We start from the raw sequence: 14648 nt of genomic DNA, 5'->3' as shown, positions 1-14648 counted from the left end.
TACACTCCAGTAGTGAGCGTGGGGGTTGTCTGTGAGTCGGCTAATGAGCAGATACTTAATGCAATTATTACTGCTTACTGGATATGGAACATCTAGGCCTATTATCATGCACAAGGATCAACAGGTCAGAGTAGTTATTCTATTAGTTGTTCATTATAAACTCGCCATGACAGCAACATCTTATTAAACATAATTACAAGCGGATAGCCATCAAACCATGAGTTAAAAAAAAAAAAAAAAAAAAAAAAGATGTTTAAAATGTTTGCATGGGTGATTAATGCATAGTCACTTAATATAAACTTAACTGTTAGGCCCTTGGGTTAACGCTGTTACCCAGAGCACCTTACAGGATCATGAGTGCATGCATTTTTAGCAGGCAGGCCGCGGTGGGGGCTGAGCACATAAATGGGGCCGTGTTAGTGCCACGCTGCTGTGATTACAAAACCGCCAACACGTTCTCCAAAAGTTGAATTCACACAGCTTGAAGAGCCCGGGTTTCCTGAACACACATAACAGGCGTACATACAGTGTGCGTGGCCTTGCTATTACAAACCTTCTTTTTCATAAAAGTCTGAAACTCTCTCCTGTAGAGAACTGGAGTGTTTCACTCAGCTGTTTCCATTCACTGACAAAGAACAATCTAGTGTATTTGTCACATGCTGCAATAAGCTTGTGATTTTGCATATAGCACAGGGGGAAAGTTTGATTTGCACTCCCCCAAGTCTATCAAGAGATATTTACGCCTGGTTGCTTTTAATGCATTGGCAGTGTGGGGCTATAGTGGAGGGATTTCTGCAGGTGTAGGGGAGGCCAGATTTATGGCTTATGCCTGTTACATTCAGTTCTTTCTCTGGGCCTGAGATTAAGCAAGTCCTAATGTAACAGCTCAGACATGACTACATCTGTATGGAATCAATATCTCATACTTTGGTGAAATTGAGTTTTGGGAGCATAGAGGGGAGAGGCCGGAAAGCTAGAGCACTGGAGAACTTAACTCCAACATAATTTCAACACAGCTCTGTAGGAATTAAGAATCCTGTTTTCTTTTTTCAGACTTTACAAATGACCTGCATGGGACATGCTTAGCATGAGAAGACATGATGACTGCTGTTATAAATCATACTTAGCATGCAATAGTTTTGCTTTTAAAAGATGTGTGTTGTCGCTGACTATGCTGCTGTATATTCACAAATTGTACAAGCAATGCAGCGTCTGCACTTGAAAGCCTTTTCACCATGTGTCCACATTCCATTATTGTGTCTTCCAGTTGCAAAGGCCATGGCAGCGCAAACACCACGGAAGAACAACAAAATGCCCATTTTCATTTTAACCAGATTTCAATTTAAAACTGCGCAGGCTTTAAAGACACAAGGGGAGGATAACAAATGAATAACAGCATTTTGCACCCTGTGTAGGCCCTGCAGATAGCTGACCTACTCTGATAACGGTTTTCTCCCTCTATCTTGGAAGACAGGTTTGGACAGAGTGTATCCTAGCTGACTTCTAATCGTGTCTGGCCACATTGTCTACACATTGAGAAATGCCTCAGCCAATGGATCAGCTCTAAGGAACAGGCAGGATTTAGAGAGATCAGTGTCTGGCACTGATGAGTACTCTTTATAAGAGAAATTCATCTTGCTGGAATGCCTTTGTCATACTCAAGTGTGTTTCTTGATGGACGAGGTCACATTATTTTGAGTCTACGTGCTTAAAAGGATACTATACAATATATCCACTTGGGTTACATAAAGTTAATGTTGCTGCAACACAGTCTTGTAAAAGTTTGGGAAAAGAGTATCAGCTGTTTAACAGCCTGTATGCAGTGGACACCATTACACTATGAATGAACACTATGAACACCACGTGATGTCAGGAGGAACTGGGCCTCCCATTTTCACAGGCCTGCTTCTCCGAGGGTGCAAAAGCATGCATTTCACCCCTCAGTTCACTATTTTGCCATCATGGTTCTGTATTTAGACTGTTGTTTTTGGACTTTTCCTGAACTCTTTGTCTTTTAACTTTCCCCTGGACTCTGTTGTCTTTGTGTGTTCCTGCTCTGTTTGCCTGTTGCTTTGCCCTGCAGTGTCACTCATTAGTGTTTTCACCTGCGTCTTGTTACCCAGTTTGATAGTCCCTCCCCCTGTGTTGTCCTAACCAGTCAGCTCTTTCATCTGTTCCCTGTTACTCCTCCACACCTGCTCTGTGTCACTCTTGTTTGCCCCTCCCAGCTTCCCACACCTGTCTTAAGTTGTGTATCAGGCCTGATTGTGCTGTTCTCTCCTCAGTGTTTCCCTCAGCCAGTCCTCTGTTCTCCAGTCTGGCGTTCCAGCCCCTTCCCCAGGTGGGTCTTGTTTCCTAATAAGTTCCTAGTGTATTTACGTCTTGTCTTCAGCTCAGTTCTTTGCCTGTTTACTGTGTGTTGTTCTGTTGCCGTGTATGTGCTCCTGGTGCTCTCGGTGTTCACTGTGCTCCTTGTGGTTTCTAGTTTTAGTTACTAAATCGTTTCGTGTTCTTCAATGAAACCTGCCTCGGCCCACTTTCTCTCCCCCATGTGACATTTGCACGCCCAGTTGAAATCTAAGTAATCAGTATGTTGTCATTTAATAATGAGACACATCAGTTGAAACTTCATTTCCAGGCCAAAGTGGGTCCTCAGACACCATGCCATGTACGTGCATATCACCAGCTTGTTGCCTTCAGCTGTCCAGTTGTACAGAAGGATTTTCACAAGGGAGATAAACACAGCGTAGGCTATTTTCAAACTACATCAAACTTGGTAGAATTAAAATTAAAAAAATAAATAAATAAATAAAAATAAAAATGCATCACTTGAGAACATAAAAAGAAATTAAAGACAGGCTGGGCACAGGAATCTCTTGAAATCTCGAATCCCATCATCAATCAAATCAAAGAATGATACTACAGTTTAGACCGGTAGATTACGCAGTAAGGGTTTTATTTTGAAAAACACTGAGAACTGTGATTTACAAAAAAAAAAAAAAAAAAAAAAAAAATTATCTAGTCTGGCTGGATGCTGAGTGTTTTTACATGTTCCTTGAATGGCATTCCTGTGTTATGTAACACATGAAATTATCTGAAATATGCATAATAAATTTAAGCCAAGTCTCTGAAGTTTTGGAGTGCTTGGTAGCCTTGTTAGGCAATTAAAATATCACTTTAGTTAGCAATCATTTTAATGTATGCCCTCCTGTTGTTGTCACAGTCCAAGTGTATGCCTTTGCGTATACATATTCATATGTGCAAGATATCAACAAGGTGAATGGGCTAATGTACCTTTTTTTAAAAAAAAAAAAAAATTATCACACCTGATAAGGATGCATATTTCATGTTATATTGGTACAAATGAAATTGGATTACAAATAATTAACAGATCCATATAACTTGTCCCAGTCCATTGCACCATTTCATATATTTTTTTAACTACACAATAGGTTAATCTATCTTTATTTGCAGACTTAATATTTGATTTAAAGAACAACATTGACCCCATAAAGCAATTGAATCATTTCATAAATGCAGCAGCCGCTGATGTGAGATTAGATGTGAATTGGTTACATTAGTAGATTACGTGTTAGGCTAAATAAAAATGGCCTGTTGAGATTCCATTCCAGCCTCATTTGTCATGAAGCCTGGATGTGAGCGGCTGCGTGGAGAGGCCAGACTACTGACTACACACACCATGACTCATAAAGCAAACTGTTGCTGAAAGGGAATGACACACCGTGTTCACTTACTACGGTTTACAACGTTTTCCAGCTGTGTTGCAGCATCATCTGTTCATCAGGGTCCACGCAGGCTCAGGGCCCGTAACACCTACACTGTTTTTCACTGCTGCAGCTACTAGTGCACCCAAAATCATTTTGTTCAGAAACTGGGTCTGCATTTTCATCTGGACAGTTATTAGGCTATTTTCTGAAAACTTAGGTTAGCAAGTGACTACATTTAAGCAAGCCAAACTAAGGTTTATATGATGGCCACAGTGCACTGAAAACCTCAGAAAACACATGCAAATAGAGAAAACACAAGCAGGTTAAGAAAGCATCCTCATCAATTTGACAACATGTGCAGCATTTAGAAAACGTGCTGCAATTACAACAAACAATAGAGGAAGTGTTTCCAGAGGACACTTAAAGTTGATGAATATGGCGACTCTAAACAGTGCCTCCCAAAGTTAGTTTGCAGTGACTGGAAATGTGTTTTCAACTGCAGGCTAACGTTAACGTTGTCAAGTTCATTTTCCATTTTTCTCCATTTACTTGTATTTTGTCTATATGTGTTTTTAAAGCTGCAGTCCATTGAGCTCTCAGGGCCAAGGTGGGCTTAGACTACACTCAGGTAAGTGTAAAGTTAAATTCTGACTTTAGCTTCAGTGAATATTATGCAACTAATACTTTGGTCATGCTTGTGGCTAAAAAATTTAAAAATGAAAACTTTGCTCTCAGTGAAAACTTTGCCCAAGGTGGGAGCTGACCCCGGGTCAGAGTTGATGGCGAAGCTGAAATGCCCATCGACCAGTCCAGCCTCGACACCCGTATTTACCACTGCACGTTTTCAATGCCAAACTACTTTTTCAAGTCCAGTTTCCATACATGTAATACTTTTGCACTGGGGGAATATGTTTCTCTCACTTTTGTGCAAAGAGCAATTTATTTGGACTCTGTATTTCTGTATGTTGTAATAGACAAAGTCAGTATTTAAAAAAAAAAACAAAACAAAAAAAAAAAAAACAATGGAATCTGAGGAATTCTTGAAGTACAGTTAAATTGTAAATGGTAAAAGGACTGCATTTCTATAGTGCTTTTCTAGTCTACCACTCAAAGTGCTTTCCTGTGTTTGCCTCATTCACACACACTTTCACACAGATGGCTGAAAAGTTAGAAAATAAATGCAAACAAAGGCTAAACAGTAGCCACCTATTCAGTAAACTTATAGAGGGTTAAAAATGACGTCAAGTTATAAACCGATGCCTAAAAAAATGTTAGGAACCATGAATTTGTTAAAGGTACATTATGGGACTTTATGATGATTTAGCACCATCTAGAGGCTCTTGCTGTAATGGAGCAATGCACATGTCAGCATGCACACAGGACAGAGATATACCAACCAGAGACCTAGTAGATGATCTTGGTGGTAGCTTTTCCTCCCAACATGTGAAAGGTCATTTTACCAACAAGCTGTGATGATCCAGACGGTCAGTGCAGTTTATGTTTACGAATGGCAGGATGGTATGATTCATTCTGACTCTACAGAAAGTCATTCATCAGTGCTAGCAGAGAAAAAAAGGTTGTGAATTCCAGGAAGAAGCTGAAAGGTTCTAACAGAGAGAAAGGACAAGTTGTTGTTTTTTCTCTGTAGAAGGTCTGGCTGGAGTCAAAGCATTGCAGCTAACCTTCATACATGTATAACAGCAATGGCTGGCTGTCAGAGAACATTGTGAGCACTTGTTCAATTGATCAAGGTGAGGACTATTTATCGGGTAATTCTTTTTTGTTTAGATTATTTCTGGGGCAGTTTGCTGTTATTTGATGGTCGCAGTAAAAGGGGGGAGAAAGGGGATGACATGGAGCGAATGGCCTGGGTTCAGCCACAACGTTAAGGACTCAGCCTTGATAAATGGTACATGCTCTACCTGGTGAGCGCCCCGTTATTCAGGCAGTTCTTTACATGTTTTACACCCGGGTTGGCGAAGCGGCAGCTCCTGAGCGGGATGCTGCTCTTTGCCTGCTCCTGTGTGGCTCAGGGCGGTTCTAGTTCAATTTAGTTTTTGGTTTTTTTCCCCACATTTCGAAATATTTCAAATAGATGAAAAAGTGCTTGAATATTTGATAGTACTGCCAATAATTTTGCCAGTATTTAAAAAAAAAAAAAAAATGTTGTCGACATGTGTCATGCATGTGGCTGCTCTAATCCAAAGGCAAAACATACTTGCTGGCTGAACCGCCATGGCAGAGTCAGGAAAATGTAAAGCGAAGCGCAAATATGAAGAGGAATTAGAGTAATGGTAGTTTTTTTTTTTTTTGGGTGGTGGTGATGGGGGACAAAATGGGAAACCCCTCTGGTTGATGGGCCTTGTTAAAGTGTCAGACCTGGAGTGCCTATTCGTCTCACTCCATGCTGACATGACCCAGGAGTTCCCCGAAGGCAGTGAACGTCTCAAGCACAAGTTTATGAGTGATGTTGAAACATCACTCAGAAGAAGACTCTGTTTTTTTGAAGAAGTTACAAAGCACTTAGAGACGGTCACATTGGCATCATTTCAGCTGTCCTGGAACATTGCTCATGCTAAAAAGCCATATAATAAAGGGGAATTTGTAAAGACGCGCCTCAGATGTTGTTGCTATCCTCACTCCTGAAAATGACAATTTGAAGCGTTGTGTGCCAGATCTGCACCTGTCACGGCACACCACTGAACAGACAAGATCAGATATTAATAACTCCGACTGGTATTTCAGCATTGGTTTGGATGAGTCTTGCGATGTTCAAGATACGCCGCGGTGGACAATATTTGTACGGTCTGTGTCAGAAGACAGAACAGCTGTAATGTCTGGATCATCTTGCATTTGAGAATCAGATTTTTCTAAGATGAAACGTGGCTAATGAAGATGAATATTCCAGCAATATTTCTGTTTACATGCAGCGGTGCATACTCCGACCATGGGAACACAGCCTCCCTCTTTCTTTCAACCACATTTATGAAAAGAGATTTGCATGTATCCAAAAACCTATTGATATCCAAGTCTTTCCTAATGTTTAAAAGTCAGTTTTAAACATTATGTTTAATATTTAATTAGAACACACAGCATGTGTAGCAAACTGTGCTAAAAGCGACTTAGACGCAGGCCAGAACAGAGAAAACTCCTAAAGCCTGAATAATAAAGGCATACCTCACATCTTAATTGGAAAACGTGGCATTCGGGAAGAAGGTTCGGAATATCCAAACGGTACGCTGTTTACAGAATTCGTATCAAATGAGGAATATTGTCATATTTGAAATAATAATGGAATTTTTTGCAGTTGTTTTAGTTTGAGCATACATGTGTTGAGTGGCTCTTTGCAACGGTGTGTGGCTCGTGATTGGTTGGCCACCCCTGATTGACACTGTTGAACCGGAGAAGAATGTAGTATTTGTTTATGTAAGCTTGAGAGACCAGAGATATTTCAGTTGCATTCCCTTGTACCATGAGCCATTATACCAGGGATGCAAGGATTATTCAGCTTTACCTTTGGCATTGTTTACACATGCATGGCACGTTTGCACATTTACCGGTATATGTACTTACCAAAGAGGCAAATCATGCAGAACATTTCAAATATGAGAGAGGATCATTACAGTGGTTAGTTGATTATTTGAGACATGAGGCAAGTAAGAAAAAAAAACTTCAAACCCAGCAGGTCTTGAGGGTGGCCGCCTCTTGATGAGGCCAGCTGTCATAATCCCTTATAGTCTGCGCTGCACCATTCCTAACATCAGAAATGCTCTTTGGAAATACGACCATGAACAGTATGTTTTGTTGGCTTTTACATGCTGTGGTTCCTGAATAGCCCTCAAGTGATTCATGAATAAAGAGGGCCAGTAGAAATTACATTCCATACTAAAAGCCTTTACAGTGGGAGGTCTCAGTTACATTTCCAAATGACAGTCTGTTCTCCCGCATAGCCTACTATGCATTACATGTATTACATAAGAGCCTCGGCCATTTTGTTACAGTCTTTGTAAGCCTTTGATATGCTACACTACAAAAAAAATCCTAACGGTTCATGACAAGACTCGGCATAATACACTAATTGACTGAATTTTGTATTTTCTTTTTTCTTCTGACAGCTGAAAAATTGGGATCACACACATAACAGCTGAGATCACAGACGTACCACTTTCAATTGAACCAAACTGCTCACACCAAACTCAAGTGAGAATAGAAGCTCTTTGGATACCGCGAGGTGCCGGTGAAAACAAACACAGAGGAAAAAACAAGTTGCGGCTTTGTAATGTAGTGTGTTATGCGCTACAGAAAGTAGAGCAGAATAGAATATCCACGGATAATCATCACTGAACCCTAATAAATCATGTTTATTGTTAAAGATGATGATTCCACCACCTCCCTCCCCCCCTTACACATTTTTCATTTTGTCTATGTCCTCCTAATCCTGTTTATGTGGATCCATCACGTCTGGTCCTCACGCAAGATCTCACAGATGTTCCAGGGCTCTTTACGGTGATGATTGATGAAGCCACAACAAATATTTGCCATCATCTTCCAAACACACCCAGTTTGCCGGATACAGTCAAGAATTACTTTCCTCACCCCCTCACTCCCCACCCCTCTCCCCCCCTTTGAAACTTCAGCTCATGAAAAGAGATTGGTTGAGCGTGAGTGCAGGAAAGCGGAGACATTCTGTACACAAGGGCAGCTCAAGTGTCCAATTTAAAGGGGAGGTTTGGGAGTTGGGTCCGCAGCAAAGGGCCCATAATTGGCATCCTTCTTGTCTTATTAAAGGGGAAAGCACTGGGATGGATCCTCTAAACCAGAGGCTGCCCCTTATTAGAAACTTTTGTAAACAGAAGCCAACACCGAGATGGCTAAATGGTGGTGTAGAGAAAGACGGTGATTCTAAGTGAGTTTCGCTTTAAGGCAATAAGTCAGGTGATTAGCCATGACAAACTTTGGTTTTGGAATAAAATAATTACGTTGGTTACAGCAGATTAAATGTTTTTTTGCTAGAATTGATATGTAGACAGAGCTTGTATATACTTATGAGGAAAATAGTTACACCATGTGTGTGTGTGCGTCTGACATTTTTCAAAAATAGGTTCAAAAGTATTGGCACTGCTACGATTAATTTGCAAAGACTCCCTTGTGGTAAATTTAGGCAGGCAACGGCTTGAGGCCCCAGTATGAGGGGGGGCCCCCAAGGGCTGACACACTGGGGACCACAGTGAATTATTATGAGTCCTACTGCAATTCAGGGGCAAGATGAGTCCACAAATGCTGTGATTGGGTCAGAAAATTCACTGGGCCTACTGCTCATTTACTAAAACAGTACCGATATGACAACCGGGACCAGGACAGCATTGATACGGGTCATAATGGTGCGTCAAATGTCTCAAAATGTGGGAACCTCCCTAAACTACCTCTCCAAAGGGCACTTGCTCCGAAACTGGAGCAAGTTTATTTTGATTCCTGAACCGCTATCCAAAATGAAGAGGAAAATGAAGGACTTATACCTGTGGGAGCGAAGAATGAAAGAGAAAAGACAAAGAGCAGGAAGAGAAACAAAAGCAGGACAGTAGTAAATGGAGCACATGATGATGAGTAATAGTAGTGAGTGGAAAGTCAAAAAGTTAGCAAACATGTAATATTTGCCTAGATAATGTGTTAGGCTCCTGATAAGGCACCCAATTAAGACTAGCAATATAGATTAGGTTAGATTAGATTAGATTGACCGTTTCTGGTCACGCGAGGGGGAAAATGACATAGCAGCGGTAGCAGTAGTTGACATCAGTGTTAACATCAAAGCCAGAACACAAAAATAGAATAGAAATAGGACGCAATAGATCTGTCTGTACATACAGGTGCAGTGTCAGTGTGTGTACATAGTATATAACATAGTATATAACAGGAGTGTTTCCTGAACGAGCTTTGCGCCCTTAATACGACACCACAGTGCTGTGCTCAACACGACCACTAGAGGTCGCTTAATTGTAAAATGTAACTAAAGCTCGTAATAACCTGCTGTGCAAACAAACTAATACTTTATTTAAAGGATGACAGTCTCAGAAAAACACCCCCATCACTTTTGACCCTAAACTTACTTAGTTTGCTAGATAGCTAGAAAGTTGTTGTTTTTTTTTTCCCTCATGCAGTTATGCTAACTGTCTTGAGCTTTGGAGCATACAGTAGAGTGTAAGAAAAAGTTATTTGCTTCGTTTAGCCTGACAAAGTCAAGTGCTCTATGGTGGTCCACTGGCTAATGTGAACCTTCATATCATATGAGATTTATGAAAATTTAAAAATGTAATGAGCTGCACTACCACTAGAGGGTGTCAAGAGCACAAACTCCGTGTTTTAACACACAAAGCTTCCCCTCCCCTGGCATATCACCTGTCTTTTTTTTTTTTTTTTAATGGAAATGGCATACATTGTAATTTGCCAGGCTTCTGTTGGATCACTTTGAAGTTCAGAGACTTTTGCCTCTGAACTTCAAAAATGTGTTGAAGCTGAAGGCAACCTGCAATGTATTTACTTTTTCTTGGGCCTGGTTCCACCTTGCATTAACATCTGCAGCTGCAGCACTGATTGCAGTGACAGAGACATCTGCATGGTTGATCTAAAATTTGGATATGTTTATCTGCAGAACATGCAGTTTTGAATGAAGCTGACGCGACAAGGGGTGAAGTGGATCGCAGAGGAGGAGCTTATCGTTGGGCAGATGCAAAAATGTTGAAAGCTAAAATCGCGAAAAAATAATCACCTGGCTTTAAAATGATCAGGTGGAAAGAGACGTACAGTGACGACTCAGGTAGTGCAAAGGGTTATTTTACAGCAAAATTTTTTTTTACCTAATATTGCTTAATGTAGCTTTAAAATGGGATGAAACCAGCTAGTAATCAAATGGAAGATGAATCTGACAAACCAATCCTTCATGTAGAAAATTTCAAGATCCTTAATATTCTCGATACACAGTTGTAGTCTGCCCTCATAGGGTTCAAGTCAGACCATAGCAGAAGATTGATTTTCTGTTCCCTCAACCACTCCTGTGTTGATTTTTGATGCATGTTTGGAGTGCTGTTGAGAGGTCTAGGTGCAAGTTTCAACCTCCTGGCAGAGACAGCCGGGCTAAAATATCCTGGTAGTTAGTTGAATGTGCCATGCCATTGATCTAAACCAAAGCCCCTGCATCACCAGCAGCAATACAGCCTCGAAACATCAATAAGCCACCACCATATATTACTGAGGGTTAATCCTTGTATGTGTGTTTTATCCCTGAACGTGCTGATGGTGCCCATGGCCAAAGAAATCAATTTTGCTTTCATTTAACCACACGAGAGTGTTGCTTGACAAAGTTCAGGCACTTCAATTTTCAGTACCAGTTTTTTTTTTTTTTTCTGAGAGCTTGTTGACATGGAGGTGGTGTCTAACAGCTGATTTTGAAACTTGATAACCCCAAGACTCCACTAAACTGCAGCTGTGAAACTGTGATCCTAGGGTTCCACTTTGCTTTCTTCACCCTCTTCACCGCTCCACACTTGTTGAAACTTGGTGATTATTGTCCGTACTTGTGGTAGTTTCACCTGTTTGTTTCTGTGTTTTATTTTATTTTATTCTATTTTATTATCATTAATATTATTATTACTATTATTATTATTATTTGTATCAGTTACCTAATTTGTCATCAACCACTCTTTGAAAGCTTGTTGGATTTCCCTGTAGCAATGTATCACATTACATGTGTCCAAAATCATATTATAAAAAAGGGAAAAACAAACAAACAAAAGATTTTCATCTATTTCATTTTAAACAACACTTTGTTTAGCTTCATTTTAAATAAATGGTTTTATTTATTTATTTTATATATAATTAAATAAATTGTCTTTCAATTTGACCCATATTTTTCATAGAAAAATATTACAAAAAAAAAGCAACACACACACACACACACACACACACATACATGTAGCCTTCCCAAGTGTTTGAGCAGATCATTTGAACCATTATGCATGTTGTTTTTGCTCATTTTCATGAAGGATGCCAATTCTTGAGTTGACTGTATATGTGAAATATATGTAAATGTCATGGATATACAGTGGACCACATACAAATCAAAACAGTGTGCATCTGTGGATTTGAGACTCTTTCCTCTTGGCTTGCTGTGTCGGTGGCCTCAAAGGATTTGAATATTTGTCCTCCATCAAGATTCAAAAGTGCAACCTGTTGTTTTGTGTTTTGCTTAAAGTTCCAAGGACTTATTCCCCCATAAAACTATCTTTTTTCATTCACACAGTCTGCCCGGAGACCTCTTAATGCAGTGATGTTTTGTGATGCCAGTGGACAAAGACAGGGCTGATGGATTCACAGCAGCACCTCTCCACAGCCTCTTCTGGTTCAGTAAAGCGCGTTGGTTTAACAAGTTCATGACATCCGTTGTTCAAGGATTTAATGCCCCAGGGGAGGCAATAGACATATGTACAAAAAATGTTCCAACTCCCTCTGGCTGCTTACTTCCCTTGACTTTCCTGCATTGTTCAGTGCCGCACTGGCAATGAAGAGTGAGGAGTCTTCAAGATCTGCCACCCCGACCCACTTCCAACCACGAGCAGCCCCACGCCCAGTGCAGCCCCACCTTCATTAATGCTCTTGGCTTTGCTGGCAGCTTTTCCCTTCATGGGCCCTATTTAGAATAATGCTGATGTGAGAAAATTTGACAATTAGCACTTCTGCTGTTTTAGTAACTGCACAGCAGTAACAGTGAGTTCATATTTCCTTCACCAGCTGAATAAGAGGGTGGAGACGCTGAAAAGGCCCTCGAGAGGACTTGATAGAGATGGCTCATGCACAATTATGTTATCCCAGTGGCCTTTCTCAGCAGCTTGTTTTTCATATGAGCAAATTGTTGAGCTCTTAATAATTATATACTGTGAATAGCACCCACTCTTTTTGCAGTGCAAATAAGGTCTGGCCAGGTCAGCAAAGAACTATTGACAAAAGCGTTCAATTATCTGGCAGGGTGAATGTATGTGCTCAGCGCTGGCTGGAAGAATGAGCCATGTCCTTTTTTGAAGAGACATCTGTCATAAGTAGGCATCTAAAGCTGAGTCTGTTTCCTGTGTCTCGATGCACTGTCTGCTTGCTGTGCGCACGGAAATGATGTTTCTGACAACGAGAATTTATGTGCAGTAATTTAAAATGATCGCATATAAAGGTTTATTACAGTGGTGTGCTAAATGCTAAAACTCTTGGGTACCCTGTGACAAAAGAGATTTACATGTTATTACCAAATTAGTCCAATATATTCAGTTGGTTCTCAGCAGTTGTTGGTGTGAGGGGGAAAAAAATTAAATAAATAAATGAAGACCATAAAAGCTTTCTGGTGTGCAAATGTTTTGGAATGAGTTACCTGATTTGAGTTACTGTGTTTTGTTTATTTATTTATTTTTTGGGATGATCACAAAATTGTGAGTAGTGATTGTGGTGAACTCCTCATAAATACAGCCAATATTTACTACTTATATTTGGGGTTAAATCTGCCCCACGACAATAAATAAATAAATTAAAATAATTGTCATTTCTATCAGTGGCTACTTTGGGTAGGAAAAAAAAATGTTGATGGTACTCGGAGGAGAACACAATGCATGCTGAAAATGAATGCTGTTCAAGGAGAAACTCTGCAGGAACCTAAGCCGAGATCTAGATTGTGGATTTCAGCTCTGCCTTTAACGCCATCACCCCGGGTTGGCTGCAGGACAAGCTCCCAGCTGCATGTGCCTGACTTCACCTGCAGGAGGATCATCAACTTCCTGTCTGACAGGAAGCAGCATGTGAAGCTGAGTAAAAATGTCTCTGACTCGCAGATGCAGATGACACCGTCCTCACTGAGCTCATCTCTGGTGGGAACGAGTCTGCCAGCAGATGGGAGATGGACTATTTAGTGTCCTGTTGTGGCCAAAACAACTTGAAGCTCAACGGTCTAAAGACAACAGAGATCGTTGTGGACTTCAGAACCCAGCCCCAACCGCGCCCATCACCAGGTGTGGCTCCGCAGTCGACACTGTGGGATCCCTCCACATCACCTGCCTCACCAAGGAGGCGCAGCAGAGGATGGACTTCTTGCAGCAGCTGAAGAAGCTCAACCTGCCAAAGCCAATGATGGTGCGCTTCTCAATGAGTCTATCCTCACGTCCTCCATCGCTATGCAGTGTAGACTGCAGCGTATCATTCGCTTTGCTGAGATGGTTGATTGGCTTCAACCTGCCACCTCTCCAGGACCCGTACGCCTCCAGGCCACTGAGGCGAGCACGAAACATCATGTCTGACCCTTCCCATCTAGGTCACGGTGTCTTCAAAACACTCCCCTCTGGCAAGAGGTGAAGGGCTACAAAAACAAGAACCTTGTGCCACAAGAACAGCTTCCTCCCTACAGCGGAAGGCCACCAGACACCCACAGATACTGACACTGCCTCTCAACCTTTGAGCCTCTCTCCACACCACGACACGACATACTTCATTCACATGCACACACGCTCACATGCACACAATGCGATATCTATCTGCCTTACCGTGCCCTTTGGACACATGCATAATGCCGACACCACCATGTAAAAAACTTGTTTTAAAATTCTCATCTAATATTTTGTAAATCAAGTACTTGCCGTATTTCCATTTGCCGATAATTTTTATTTGATTTCATCTTGTGTATATATATATATATATTATTATTATTTGTTTTAACTCTTATCTTTACTTACTATCAGTTTTTCCAATTTGCACCAACATACCAAGACAAATTCCTGTATGGTCTTGAACTATTCTAATAAATCTGTTTCTGTTTCTGTTTCTGATTTCGATTACTAATAAGTTTACATCAGTGCAGTCTCGATCTGTTCACCCACACTGATCATTTTTTAAAAAAAA

The 14648-nt window shown here is 40.8% G+C and overlaps 1 long non-coding RNA gene across 1 annotated transcript; it reads left to right on the top strand.

The window, feature by feature from the left end:
• Positions 1–2208: 2208 nt before the first annotated feature.
• On the top strand, positions 2209–13227 carry LOC115363897 (uncharacterized). Its single transcript, XR_003928617.1, has 3 exons — positions 2209–2341; positions 4307–4356; positions 12022–13227. It is a non-coding gene; the product is annotated as an uncharacterized LOC115363897 (long non-coding RNA).
• The last annotated feature ends 1421 nt before the right edge of the window (positions 13228–14648 follow it).

This window comes from Myripristis murdjan, chromosome 1 (genome assembly GCF_902150065.1).
Source record: "Myripristis murdjan chromosome 1, fMyrMur1.1, whole genome shotgun sequence".
Classification (NCBI taxonomy): Eukaryota; Metazoa; Chordata; class Actinopteri; order Holocentriformes; family Holocentridae; genus Myripristis; species Myripristis murdjan.
Note: the sequence above shows the minus strand (reverse complement) of the source record. Positions and strands in the feature narration are given on the sequence as shown.